The sequence below is a fragment of the Mobula hypostoma genome, chromosome 8, assembly GCF_963921235.1.
Source record: "Mobula hypostoma chromosome 8, sMobHyp1.1, whole genome shotgun sequence".
NCBI lineage: Eukaryota > Metazoa > Chordata > Chondrichthyes > Myliobatiformes > Myliobatidae > Mobula > Mobula hypostoma.
This window is the reverse complement of record NC_086104.1, coordinates 70,334,529-70,349,236: the sequence shown is the minus strand read 5'-3', so window position 1 is coordinate 70,349,236 and position 14,708 is coordinate 70,334,529.

Genomic DNA, 14,708 nt, shown 5'->3' with positions numbered 1-14,708 from the left:
CAGTCTTTTGGAATTATTGAAGGTGCTTCATCTGTCTCATTCCTTCAGTTTGAAATATATTTGTCAAATCAACTATATTTACAGCATCTGCAAAATCTCGTGTTTTCAATATTTCATGTTGTTCTCATAAAACAGGCCAAATTTTCTAAGTATATGAAGCCAAACTGATTAATATACTGAGGTTGGAAAACATAAACCAATTGGAGGAATAGTTTTAAAAAAAAGTATTTCTTGACATTTTGGAGCATTTTTATTTGTTGGTTTGCTGCTGCCAATCTTCACGGAGAATTTGTTTGCCCTACTTCATTATCATACTTTGATCAGACCACTCAGTTCCAAGTTCTTCTTTGTTCAATCCAAAACTTTCTATGGGGTGGATTAATGATACATATCATACAGGTTCTTACATTTTCCAGACTGTTAAGGTCAACAGTCCCATTGATATTGCTCATGCTGTATGCTTCTGAATGTTACTTTGTGCTTTACTGTGTAAACAATGTCCTTTACATCCAGAACACCATTCTTTCGCAAACACGAAGAAATCTGCAGATGCTGGAAATTCAAGCAGCACACACAAAATGCTGGTGGAACGCAGCAGGCCAGACAGCATTTTGTGTGTGTTACACCATTCTTTCTTTCACCAAATGCATTGTGTATAAAATTTATACAGTTCATTTTTCAATGCTACATAGAAGTATGTTATAGGACTGTGAGAACTTTCAATGTGCCCAGTTTGGTCACTGTGCTGCTGACAACCTGTACCAAGGACATGTCCCATCTGGGAGAGGAAATACTAGAAAAAAATGAATTTGTCACAGCTGTGATGAACCGATAAATGGCCAATGAGAGTGGTGGCGTAAACTGGATCAAACATCTCTAAACACCATACAACAGAGAAGCTAATCAAAGTGAAGGTTATCAATAGTTATTGATTCCAAAACTGAGTACAACGCAGAGTACAATGCTGCCAAATTGACAGAATCCAATGGCCAAAGCCTGGAGACTGGAGAGCCGGAGGTCTGCCCCAGAGTTGGAGGATAGTCTGTGTGTGTATGGGGAGTGGGGTGGGGGAATTAGGGGTAGGGACGAAAGGGGCTCGTTTTGCTGTTGTTTTGTTGAATTTTGTTTTCTGAGTTATTCTGCCATACATTGTGGGCATGCTATGTTGGTACCGAAATGTGCGACAACACTTGCAGTCTGCCCCCAGCAGATCTCTAGGTGCAACACACATCAAAGTTGCTGGTGAACGCAGCAGGCCAGGCAGCATCTCTAGGAAGAGGTACAGTCGACGTTTCAGGCCGAGACCCTTCGTCAGGACTAACTGAAGGAAGAGTTAGTAAGAGATTTGAAAGTGGGAGGGGGAGGGGGAGATCTAAAATGATAGGAGAAGATGATAGGAGGGGGAGGGATGGAGCCAAGAGCTGGACAGGTGATAGGCAAAAGGGGATATGAGAGGATCATGGGACAGGAGGTCCGGGGAGAAAGACGGCGGGGGGGGAGACCCAGAGGATGTGCAAGGGGTATAGTCAGAGGGACAGAGGGAGAAAAAGGAGAGTGAGAGAAAGAATGTGTGTATAAAGATAAATAACAGATGGGGTACGAGGGGGAGATGGGGCATTAGCGGAAGTTAGAGAAGTCAATGTTCATGCCATCAGGTTGGAGGCTACCCAGACGGAATATAAGGTGTTGTTCCTCCAACCTGAGTGTGGCTTCATCTTTACAGTAGAGGAGGCCGTGGATAGACATGTCAGAATGGGAATGGGATGTGGAATTAAAATGTGCGGCCACTGGGAGATCCTGCTTTCTCTGGCGGACAGAGCGTAGGTGTTCAGCGAAATGGTCTCTCAGTCTGCGTCGGGTCTCGCCAATATATAGAAGGCCACATTGGGAGCACCGGACGCAGTATATCACCCCAGCCGACTCACAGGTGAAGTGTCGCCTCACCTGGATGGACTGTCTGGGGCCCTGAATGGTGGTAAGGGAGGAAGTGTAAGGGCATGTGTAGCACTTGTTCCGCTTACAAGGATAAGTGCCAGGAGGGAGATCATTGGGGAGGGATGGGGGGGTCAAATGGACAAGAGAGTTGCATAGGGAGCGATCCCTGCGGAAAGCAGGGGGTGTGGGAGGGAAAGATGTGCTTAGTGGTGGGATCCCGTTGGAGGTGGCGGAAGTTACGGAGAATAATATGTTGGACCCAGAGGCTGGTGGGGTGGTAGGTGAGGACCAGGGGAACCCTATTCCTAGTGGGGTGGCGGGAGGATGGAGTGAGACCAGATATGCGTGAAATGGGGGAGATGCGTTTGAGAGCAGAGTTGATGGTGGAGGAAAGGAAGCCCCTTTCTTTGAAAAAGGAAGACATGTCCCTCGTCCTGGAATGAAAAGCTTCATCCTGAGAGCAGATGCGGCGGAGACGGAGGAATTGTGAGAAGGGGATGGCATTTTTGCAAGAGACAGGGTGAGAAGAGGAATAGTCCAGATAGTTGTGAGAGTCAGTAGGCTTGTAGTAGACATCAGTGGATAAGCTGTCTCCAGAGATAGAGACAGAAAGATCTAGAAAGGGGAGGGAGGTGTCGGAAATGGACCAGGTTAACTTGAGGGCAGGGTGAAAGTTGGAGGCAAAGTTAATAAAGTCAACGAGCTCAGCATGCGTGCAGGAAGCAGCGCCAATGCAGTCGTCGATGTAGCGAAGGAAAAGTGGGGGACAGATGCCAAAATAGGCACGGAACATAGATTGTTCCACAAAGCCAACAAAAGGGCAGGCATAGCTAGGACCCATACGGGTGCCCATAGCTACACCTTTAGTTTGGAGGAAGTGGGAGGAGCCAAAGGAGAAATTATTAAGAGTAAGGACTAATTCCGCTAGACGGAGTAGAGTGGTGGTAGAGGGGAACTGATTAGGTCTGGAATCCAAAACGAAGCGGAGAGCTTTGAGACCTTCCTGATGGGGGATGGAAGTATATAGGGACTGGACATTCACATCTCTAGGTGTGTTGGTTGTTAACGCAAATGATGCAATTCACTGTATGTTTCAATGCACATGTAATCAATAATTCTGAATCTGAATGTAAATTAAAAACTGCTTGGTTGGGCCTCTATGCTGTTCCTGTTGCAGGAACTATTGAACCTATAGGTGGTAAAGATAGAATAGCTCCCTCTGCAGATAGCGGGGTTAAAATGCTTCTTAAAGCATATACCAGAAGCAGGCAGAAAAGTGTTCATCCACTTAAGTGTGAGAAGTACCTTTTCTAAAATCCCCACCTTGGCCATCACCCAGGAAATGATCCTAATTTTAAAAAACTTAGAACTATAAAATTGCAAACCATGAACACTTCCAAAAATGTTGATTAACCCAAAAATGTATTTCAATTACGTGCTATGAAGAAAGTTTGATATATTTGAGTGTAATCAAATGAATTACTGTTGAGGTCACATCTCAGACAAAATAGCCCATCAGCTGTTTTGTCAGTTTAATGTTTTATTTCTGAAGTAGGAACATTCTCTGAATGGAAGAGGAAGGAAACTATCTTCTGATGCTGATAAAAATTACACTTAGTTATTTCCATACTTTTTTCCAAATGTTATAATAAAGTAGAAATACAGCTTTCATTTTATTATTCCTATACCAAGATGGTTTACTAATAGTTTCCATGTGAAAAATAATCACAGGAGTGAAAATAAAATGTCTGAAGCTTTTCCAGACCACAAGATGTAGTTTACAGTGAAGCTCCCAACAAAGATCTTGCAAACTTGGTACAGTATTAACAAATTTCCATTTCCACACTTTCTGCTGTATCAGTTTAAACGGATTCCTTATGGCAAAACAGCTGAGCAACCAAACTCAATGACAAACTTCTCAAAGCCGAACAGAAAGCATCTCCTGTCAGGATGGCACAAGCATACAGTGCTCCCTCCGTCAACGTTTTCCAGAGAGCAAACAAAAATAGCTTTTTAACTTTTTTTTATTTCTCTTTTTCACCTTAAATATGTTTCTGGGAATGGCAGAGCCTGTGATTTACAGTTTGGAGTGCCTGAGTGATCCAGCGCTTTGCTGGCTCCGGGAAGATTCCGGTCAGCGAGCATGTACTCGGATGGCCTTCATACAAAGGTACTTCGAGACAGGGCTAAAGCCGATGTTCGACTCCATTTTGCCATCTAAAGCGACCATTAATTACCAATTAAAGCATTGAGGGAGACTGAGACATTGAGGTAAATGCAGAAGGCGAGTGAAAGTTTCAGCATGGACCAGCTGGCTTTTGGTCGGTGCCAGAGAAGGCGTCTGTGAGCGGCCTATCGGTGTGTAGGCCTCTCCGTTTCATCTGGTGTCCCTCTCATTCGATGAATGTTGGTAATATCGGAGGATGGCATCCTGGTTCTGCACTTATGGATTGGACTATTGCGCTTATGGGCTGTGGACTTTTTCAGACTTACGGTTTCTCTGTTTTTTAATCTTCCATTCCTTTTCATGTTTGTTGTGCAAGGGGAGGGTGTTTGGGGTTGATGTTCTGTTAGTTTTTTGTGCAAGGTGGGGTTGTTTTTTGGGAGCTGATGTTTCTGTTCTGTTTTGTGTGGGGGAGGGGTTGTTTTTTTTGGGGGGGAGGGTCAATGTTCCTGTTCCATTTTGTGCAGGGGAAGGGTGGTTTTGGGAGTTTGATGATTGGGATGCTGTTCTTTTTTGTATAGGGAGGGCTTGATGTTTCTCTCTGAACAACTTTCATGTTCTTAATTTGTTTCATGGCCATCTGGAGAAGACAAATTTCAGAGTTGTACATGGACACATGTCTTGATAATAATAAACGAATCATTGAACTATTGAGAGCATGGGCCAAATGTTTATGTACATAGAATTGTAGAATGTTTATAGCATGGAGGAAAACTATTTGGCCTGTCATGTTCTTGCCAGCTTTCCACCAGACAAGTTTCACACACTTTATCTCTTTCCTTGTAGCTTTGCAAACTTTTCTTCACCAACTGATTCCCTCATGATTGCCACATTAGGAGACGTCTCGACAACCTCTGCAGGCAGTGCATTCCAGCTTCCAACCAGACACTGCATAAAAAAGTATCATTCCAAAAGGGGAAATGTTTTCTTTACTTTTAAAAAGGATACAAGTATTTGAAATATTTCATTTTCCCCAGTAGCTCTTGGGAATTGGTGAGTGGACGTTGCTAGACCAGTGAATTATCCAGCAAGGAAACAGGCCCTGTGCCTGCTGACCGTGAAACAATTCCTCTCAAATTCCACACTCATCTATGTACAAAGGGAATTTACAATGGTCTGTTTACCTACCAGTCCACATATCTTTGGGCTATGGGAAGAAACGAGTACACCCTGGGAAACTCATACAGTCAAAGTGTGTGGTACAAACTCCACACACTGGAGGTCAGGATTAAACCCAAGTTTCTGGAACTGTAAGGCAGCATATATCACTGTTCTACTCCGACAAGAAGCAGGTAAGGAAATCTGTGAACAATTTAGAGTTGTGCAACACTCAAAGTCTGCAGCCTGGTAGTGTTGATACTGGTTTTTTTTTTAGCAGTCATTGGATGTCATTTCTGCTTTCCATTTCAGGGCACTTACCCAAAAAAGTGAATATTGCAGCTTACTCAAAAGGGCAGAGGAAGTTCCTTTCCTTGTTGATAATGCCCCAGGGTTCCATATTTCCAGCATAAGCTCAGGACATTGTACAGTCGTGTGCTTTTAGCCCGTACGTGTATTCACTCAGCAAAGGTGCACAGGTAAGTGAAAGTGCATGCACTAAACTTTTGTTTTTTAACAAGCTGGAGCTGCTTCATCCCCATTCTGGGCTCATGGGATAGGGACATTGGAAGAGCTAGAATAGTCCTGTTATAAACCATCAAATTGACTAATAGCACTACACAGCTTCAAAAAAACAGTACTTATTACAAAACTGCGGAACACTGATGGTCTTTCACAAGTTACCATCCCATTAACCAAGGCTAGGTGCTAGGTGGCTGACTTATTGACCACTGAAACTTCGGATCAGAATCAGGTTTATTGTCACTGACATTTGTTGTTTTGTGGCAGCAGGCATAACAAATGACTATAACTTAGAATTTTAAGAATAAATAGCGCAAAAGGGGAATGGCAAGGTTATGTTCATGGGCCATTTGGAAGTCTGATGACAGAGGGAAAGAAACTATTGCTTAAACATTGAGTGTGGGTTTTCAGGTTCTTGTACCTCCTCCCTGATGGTAGTAAGGATGAAATGAAATATCTTTATTGTCATTGCATAGTACAATTTGTCATGCACCAATACGGCAAAAATGAGTTTGCAACTCTAATACTCAATGCTATAAAACAACAAATAAAATAAATAAACAATAAATAAAATCATTGAGGTCATGTTCAGGATGGTGAGGGCCCTTAATGATGGATGCCATCTTCCTGAGGCACTGCCTTCTCAAAATGTTCTCAATGGTGGGGAGGCTTGTGCCCATGACGGAAATGGTTGAGTCTATAACCCTCTGAGGCCTCCTTACAATCCTGTGCATTGGCCCCTCCATACTAGATGGTGATGCAACCAGTCAGAATGCTCTCCACGGTACATCTGTAGAAATTTGGTGACATACCAAATGTGAAGCTCCTACTAAAGTATAGTCTCTGGTATGCCTTCGTCGTGATTGCATCAATATGGTGAACCCAGGAGAGATCTTCCAAGATGTTGATGCCCAGGAACTTGAAATTGCTGACTCCTTCCACCGCTGACCCCTCAATGAGGATTCATGTGTGTTCCTTCAAGTTCCCTTTCCTGAAGTCCACAATCAATTCCTTGGACTTGCTAACATTGAGTACAAGGTTGTTGTTGTGACAGCACTCATCCAGTTGGTCTATTTTGCTCCTGTATGTCTCCTCATCACCTTCTGTGATCTTGCCAACAACAGGGGTGTCATCAACAAATTTGTAGATGGTGTTTAAGCCGTGCTTAGCCACACAATCATGCATGTAGAGAGTGTAGATCACTGGCCTAAGCATGCATCCTTGAGGTGCGTCTGTGTTGATTGTCAATGAGGAGATGTTATCACCAATTCATACTGACTGGTTTCCTGATGAGGAAGTCAAAAATCCAAATGCAGAGGGAGATAGAAAGGCCCAGGTTTTGAAGCTTATTAATTAATACTGAGATGATGATGGTGTCAAACACCGAGTTTAATCAATAAAGAGCAGCCTAATGTGGGTATTGCTGTTATTCAGGTGGGCCAAAAGCCAGTGGACAATCAGTGAGATTGCATCTGCTATAGACCTGTTGTGGCAGTAGGCAAACTGCAGTGGGTCTATATCCTTTCTCAGGCAGCAGTTAATTCTAGCTATGGTTAACCTCTAAAGCATTTCATCACAGCAGGTTCAAGTTTAATTGTTATTCAACCATACATAAATACCCACGAATACAGCCAAACGAAACAGTGTTACACCAGGGCCAAGGTGCAAAACACAGTACCAAGAGTCACACATTGCACATATAAGACAGCAAGAACATTTAAGAAAACCAGCACAGATAAGATATCAGTATACTTCTTGTTTAAGATGGCACTACTGAATGCGTGCAACAAGCTCACTGGTAGTTCAAAAGCCAAGAAATTTGACTGAAAAATATTACTGATAACACATTTTCTGAAGTAAATTGTAGTAAATTATCACCGCAAAAAATGAAGAGGCGAGTGAAGGCAAAGTGAATTTAAGGGACGATTCATGCTGGTAAGTTGCAGAATTGACGCAGAAGGAGTGAGGCGTTGGGAGAGGAGAAGTTGAGGCAGAGGAGTTCCAATACCCATACAACTGGCACAGATGCAAAGTTGGATCGCTCTGGGCACTGAGCCAATTTGCAGAAATTGAGATTCGGATTCAGTCTGGGTGGTGATACCTGGCCCTGCAGCAAGTCGCTGGGTGATGAGTTCGAGGCCTGGATCCGTTCACTGGATCAGTGCCCGGGTCCTAGTGCAAGGTACAGCATGCTGTTTGGACAATTTAAAGGATATACTGGAAAGACAGAGTGTCAGGATCGGAGACGAGAGCCGATTTCACTCTCTCTCCCATGATGGTGACTCCTCTCTCCATGGCACTGAAAACTGACCCTGGCTGCGGTGCTCCACACCCACTAATATGATGGAGTGAAACCAAGGCTTGGGCCCACTCCGAGCTTCAGATCTAAGGGCTCATTTTGGTTCAGAATGTTGTTGGTCACTTTTATTGTTTGCATAGTTTGTGTTTTTTTTTTACTCCTTCTCTGAGCATCCGGTGTTCTTTTTTTTAATTGGCTTCTTTCTGGTTTCTTGTTTTGTGGCTGCCTGTGTGGTGATATCACGTGTAAGAATGTGATTGAAGAGAGTTCTGAGTATGTGCACAAATGTTAGAATGATCCAGAACATGGCTTGGTAAAAACGTGGTTTGGTTTTGTTGCTGTAAATAAAAGTTCTAGTTCTATTCTTCCAGAATATGGTTCATTATTAGTAACCCACGGTATGTATAAAGAACACAACATATTGTCAGAAGTGTGTCTGGAAGACAATATGGTGTCAGAAGTTGGTCTGGAAGAATAATATGTTTGCTAACACGGGAGAAGCAAAGATAAGTTTCTGAAAAAAGAGCGTGAACTGTTTTGGTGCTTGCTGACAGTTTTACAAATGGAAGGTCTGCAACCACCACCGTCACTTCATTTCCCTGAGAATGTAGCTGAGAACTGCAGGAAATTCAAGCAGCATTTTGAAATCTATTTATCGGTGATCAGAGCAGATAAAAAATCAGAAAAAACGAAAGCTGCGATTCTATTCCACATAATAGCTGACGATGCAATTGAGGTATATAACCATTTTACTTTTGAAAATGGAGATAATTTGAATCTAAAAGCGATAATGGATAAATTTGAAGCATTTTGTATACCAAAGCGTAATGTGATGTATGAATGATACAAATTTTATACTTGTAAGCAGAAAGCTGGTCAAACGATTGATCAATTTGTTATGGAGTTGAGACATTGCAGTAAAACATGCGAGTTTTCAGAGCTGACAGACTCTCTCATTAAAGACAGAATTGTTTGCAGTATTCTGGATAATGGTCTGAGAGAAAGACTGTTAAGAGAACAAGATTTAGATTTGGAGAAAGCTTTGTTGCTCTGCAAAGCTTCGGAAACCGTGATGTCACAAGCTAAAGAGCTTCTTATTGAGAACTGCAACGTACACGCTATGCATGCGAACATACTAGAAAAAATAATGAAGCGACAACGAAACCGACAGGGAGCAAGACATCATCTGAGATAAAAAAGATGTGTGACCGCTGTGAGTGGCAGCATCGACCAAAACAGTGTCCAGCATATGGGAAAATGTGCAACGACTACAGTAAGAGTAATCATTTTTCACACTGTTGCAGAAGTACAAAGAAAATAAAACAAGTAAATGCAGTGCTTGAAAATGAACTTGAGGAGTTTTATATAGATGTGCTTTGTGAAAACAAACAAAGTAAGAATGACTGGACTATTCCATTGCAAGTGAACCAAAACAATATTCAGTTTAAACTTGATAATGTAAATGTTCTTGCAGAATCTGAGTTTAATGCATTAAAGCCAAGACCAAAGTTACATAAGACACATATTAAAGTGACTGGGTATTGAGGTGCAGTTAAAAGAACATGTGTGGCAAAAGTATCACACAAAAATATTGTGCACACGCTTTCATTTGTGGTGGTGCCAAGGAATGTACAGTCAATACTGGGTTTATCTGCCTGTGAGAGACTGAATTTGGTGAAAAGAGTCTTAGTCCTGAACAATGACACAGAATCAGAATACAGTGACAGAATGGAACGGCTATAAGTCATAAAGGAAGCTCCCAGACCCATCCCTTTGTTACCAGCATCTGACAAAGCATTGCCACCAAAACCAGGAGTTGCAATTTTGCCCTCTGGAAGTAACGCACATGCATCAATGGGCCATGCATTCCATCACAATCTCACCACTGCAGGAGGACAGAGGCCAAACTTGCCGGTACAGTACAATACTGATCTGAAGCCAAAGAGTGACAAGAATCAGGATCCAATTGAAGAAGTAAAATCACAAGTGAAAGAATTGAGAAATTTTATTGAAATGATGAAGTCTCAGCATAAAAAAAGAGATTACACAGTGAATGAATGAATTAGATGAAGAAAAGAAGATTCGTATTTCATTACAAATGGAAGTGAAGGAATTAAGAAAGCTACAGCACTTGAAGAAGTACAACCCAGATCATACATGGTCCAAACAGAAGAAAGAGCAGTGTTAAGAAGAAATGGTAAAGACCTCAAGAAAGAGCCAACTTCAGAGTTTCAGTTAACTGATGCAGACCAGACAAAACATGGAAATAACAATGAAACACAAGAACTGTGTGAACCACTTAGAAGGTCTACTGGTATTTGTAAACCCCCAGAGAGACTGAGAGAGACATGGTAAATTATGCATTTGTTCTGGTTAATGTTGCGAATTGTTTTTCTTTTTAAGGAAAGGAAGATGTGGTAATATCACGTGTAAGAACGTGATTGGAGAGAGTTCTGAGCATGCGCAGAAATGTTAGAATGATCCAGAGCATGGCTTGGTAAAAACGTGGTTTTGTTTTGTTGCTGTAAATAAAAGCTCTAGTTCTATTCTTCCAGAATATGGTTCATTATTAGTAACCCAAGGTACGTATAAAGAACACAACAGCCTGTAAGACAACAAATCTTAAGGTTATATACTTTATACATTCTTTGATAATAAATGTACTTTGAAACTTGAAACAGTCACACACAAAAAATATAGTCCAAACCCTGAGTCCATGAATGTTGCAGAAATCTGCAGTTGACCACAATACAATTTGACTTCTGCTGAGCAAACACTGGGGGGCAGCACTGACTCCAGCTCTGCCACACTGCCTCTGGTGAGGTGCACTGACTCCCACACCTCTCTCTTGGGTGGCTGTAAACAGGCAACACCGTGGCTTAAGACCTAGACCTTGCTACAACTAAGGCCACGCAGCTCCCCCTCCATCTGCCAATAACTCAGTGAACCAGACTTGCAGTGTTCCACATTTACAATGTCCAACAGGGTCTTGAGATCACAAGAAAAGCGACTAAGATGGTCATTTGCTGTTAGACTGCACACCTCCTTAACACACCGACTCCTTCAAAGCCTCTCTGATGCAGGCAGTAGCACGATCCCCACCAAATCCAGCTCCTTCAGTTTCTCCTCCAATGAGCATCTCACTGATGGTAAACACGAGGAATTCTGCAGATGCTGGAAATTCAAGCTTTGGAAATTCAGTCCTTCCAGGTGAGGCGACACTTCACCTGTGAGTCGACTGGGGTGATATACTGCGTCCGGTGCTCCCGATGTGGCCTTTTATATATTGGCGAGACCCAACGCAGACTGGGAGACTGCTTTGCTGAACATCTACGCTCTGTCCGCCAGAGAAAGCAGGATCTCCCAGTGACCACACATTTTAATTCCACATCCCATTCCCATTCTGACATGTCTATCCACGGCCTCCTCTCTGTAAAGATGAAGCCACACTCAGGTTGGAGGAGCAACACCTTATATTCCGTCTGGGTAGCCTCCAACCTGATGGCATGAACATTGACTTTTCTAACTTCCGCTAATGCCCCACCTCCCCCTCGTACCCCATCCGTTATTTATTTATATACACACATTCTTTCTCTCTCTCTCCTTTTTCTCCCTCTGTCCCTCTGACTATACCCCTTGCCCATCCTCTGGGTTCCCCCCCTCCCCCCTTTCCTTCTCCCTGGGCCTCCTGTCCCATGATCCTCTCGTATCCCTGTTGCCAATCACCTGTCCAGCTCTTGGCTCCATCCTTCCCCCTCCTGTCTTCTCCTATCATTTTGGATCACCCCTCCCCCTCTCACTTTCAAATCTCTTACTAGCTCTTCCTGCAGTTAGTCCTGACGAAGGGTCTCGGCCTGAAACGTCGACTGTACCTCTTCCTAGAGATGCTGCCTGGCCTGCTGTGTTCACCAGCAACTTTGATGTGTGTTGCTTGATCTCACTGATGGAGTAGGTCTGAAGTACTTTAGGTTCTTAGTGTCCAGCAGGGTCTTACAATTGTTAAAAGTACATTTTAAAAAGACGACACCACCTTTGATTGACCCTATAGTAGCAGCAGCGATCAAACCTGCCCCCATCGCACAGGAAGATTTGCGCGCAGCCAGGCAATAGCTGTTCAAGCAGTTCAGCTTACTCTTCTTTGGCACCAGTATGATTCATTCCCTTTTGAAGAGGCGGAAACCTCCGACTGCAGCAGTGACATGCCGTAGATGTCCTCGAACACTCCAGCCAAGTGATCAACAGATTTTCAGTATCCTGTCAGGCATGCCATTGGGCCTGATGCCTGCAAGGATTCACCCTCATAAAAAATTACAAGGAATCTTTTTTTATTTATTCACTTATGGGATGTGGGCGTCATCAGCAGAGCCAGCGTGTATTGCCCATCCCCAGTTGCCCTTGAGAAGGTGGTGTTGAGCTGCCTTCTTGAACCGCTGCAGTCCCTGAGGTGTAGGTATACCCACAGTGCTGTTAGGGAGGGAATTCCATGATTTTGACCCAGCAACAACGAAGGAATGGTGATATGTTTCCAAGTCAGGATGGTGAGTGACTTGGAGGGGGATTTCCAACTGGCGATGTTCCCAGGAATCTGCTGTTCTCGTCCTTCTGGGTGGTACTGGTCATGGGTCTGGAAAGTGCTGCTTTAGGAACTTTGGTGTGTTGTTGCAGTGCATCTTGTAGAGAGTACCCACTGCTGCAACTATCCGTCGATGGTGGAGGGATTGGACACTTGTGGAAGGGGTACCAATCAAGTGGGCTGCCTTGTACTGGATGGTGTCGAGCTTCCTGAGTGTTAATGGAGCTGCACTCATCCAGGAGAGTGGCTATTACATACTTAGATAGAGTTATCTATTTTATATTTTGTTATGAATGGGATGATAAAGCCACATTTATAACAAAGGTGCCTAAAGGAGGACCAATAGGTTCTCTTAATCGGAGTTTTGAACATATTTGCTGAAAAATGTTAAGAACTTCTAAAGTTTTGGAATAATGACCATTCCATGTTTTATAAATTGGGTTTCATATTGAGATGGTCAGTGTTAAAGTCCATATATTGAATCGTGGACAAGAGAGTCATAAGGGGTTGGAGAGATGTCTGTGCCAGAAACCCCTTCCTGAATATTGGACCATGAATAAGGAATCTGGAGGAGATTGTGTGAGCAGTGACAGGATCATCTTCCTTTGTGCTATATTGCAGTATAACCTTCATTCTTCACTTTCTTGCTTTCATTATCTCCCACCTTTTTCAGATGATTGGCTACTTTCCTTGAATCTCAATCAGCAAACAAAACATGCCTGAGCATTGCAACATTTGATTCCAACAATCTTCCCAATTTCTGTTGTTAGAACGAAATCCTGTGGTTTATTGAGAATGAAAACAAAGGAATGTGGAATGGGTCTGAAGGACAAAATTAGCTCAGAGGATATAACGGAAGAGAAAGTGAAAAGATTAGGTCAAGGTTATGGTAAAGAAAAGCTTGGTGGTCCTGAGGAAGGAGTGAAGTTCCAGGAGCAGCTGAAGCGAAAGCTTCAATCTTGGTAATGAAAGTCTTATTGTTGGATGTCAGTTCATAAAGATAGAGTAAAGAAGGTGAATTAATGAAAAGTGGAATTCTATCACCTGGCCTTTCTCTCTCCCCTCTCCTTACCTTTCAAATCTACTCCTCAGCCTTTTTTTTTCTCTCCCGTCCTGCTGAAGGGTTTCGGCCAAAAAGTCGACTGTACTTTTTTCGTTAGATGCTGCCTGGCCTGCTGAGCTCCTCCGGCACTTTGTGTGAGTTGCTCGGTTTTCCCTCTTTAATCCAGGCAGGCCTGTTTATAAATTCCTAACCCATATACATCAAATAGACCTAGGTTTCCACCTCTCGATTTTAAGAAAGCAAATGTGGGAACCATACATTAGTATACTGACTGAAAAGCAGTTTGAGGATATAATGAAGGCCATAAACAAGAATATATATAGGCATCCGTTAGTCTCATGAGACCATGGATTTGCGCCTTGGAAGGTTTCCAGGGCACAGGCCTGGGCAAGGTTGTATGGAAGACCAGCAGTTGCCCATGCTGCAAGTCTCCCCTCTCCACCCCACCAATGTTGTCCAAGGAAAGGGCATTAGGACCCATACAGCTTGGCACTGGTGTCGTCGCAGAGCAATGTGTGGTTAAGTGCCTTGCTCAAGGACACAACACGCTGCCTCAGCCAAGGCTCAAACTATCAACCTTCAGATCACTAGACGAACGCCTTAACCACTTGGCCTCGTGCCAACACTAAACGAGAATAACTGCCTAGTTTATGTCACTAAGCTCTGTTCACAATTAAACAAGTAGGTTGATGGAAGTTACGGTAACCCTTTCTCCAAAGGGAATGAACTGACCTAGATTCCATTAGAACCAGATACGGCCAAAGTGTATATTCACAGAAATAGAGAACGCAGAAAGAGGCCCTCTGGCCCGACTTGTCTGTGCTGACCAAACTGCCCTCCGATTTGCCTGAAGGCAAGAACGAGATTCCCAGATGGTATGTTACCTCCCGGGTGCCAAGGTCTGGGATATCACGGATCACATCTGCAGCATTCTTAAGTAGTGCACTTCAACTATTGCACAGAGTCTTGTCATCTTCAGAAGTTTTCGGATGAT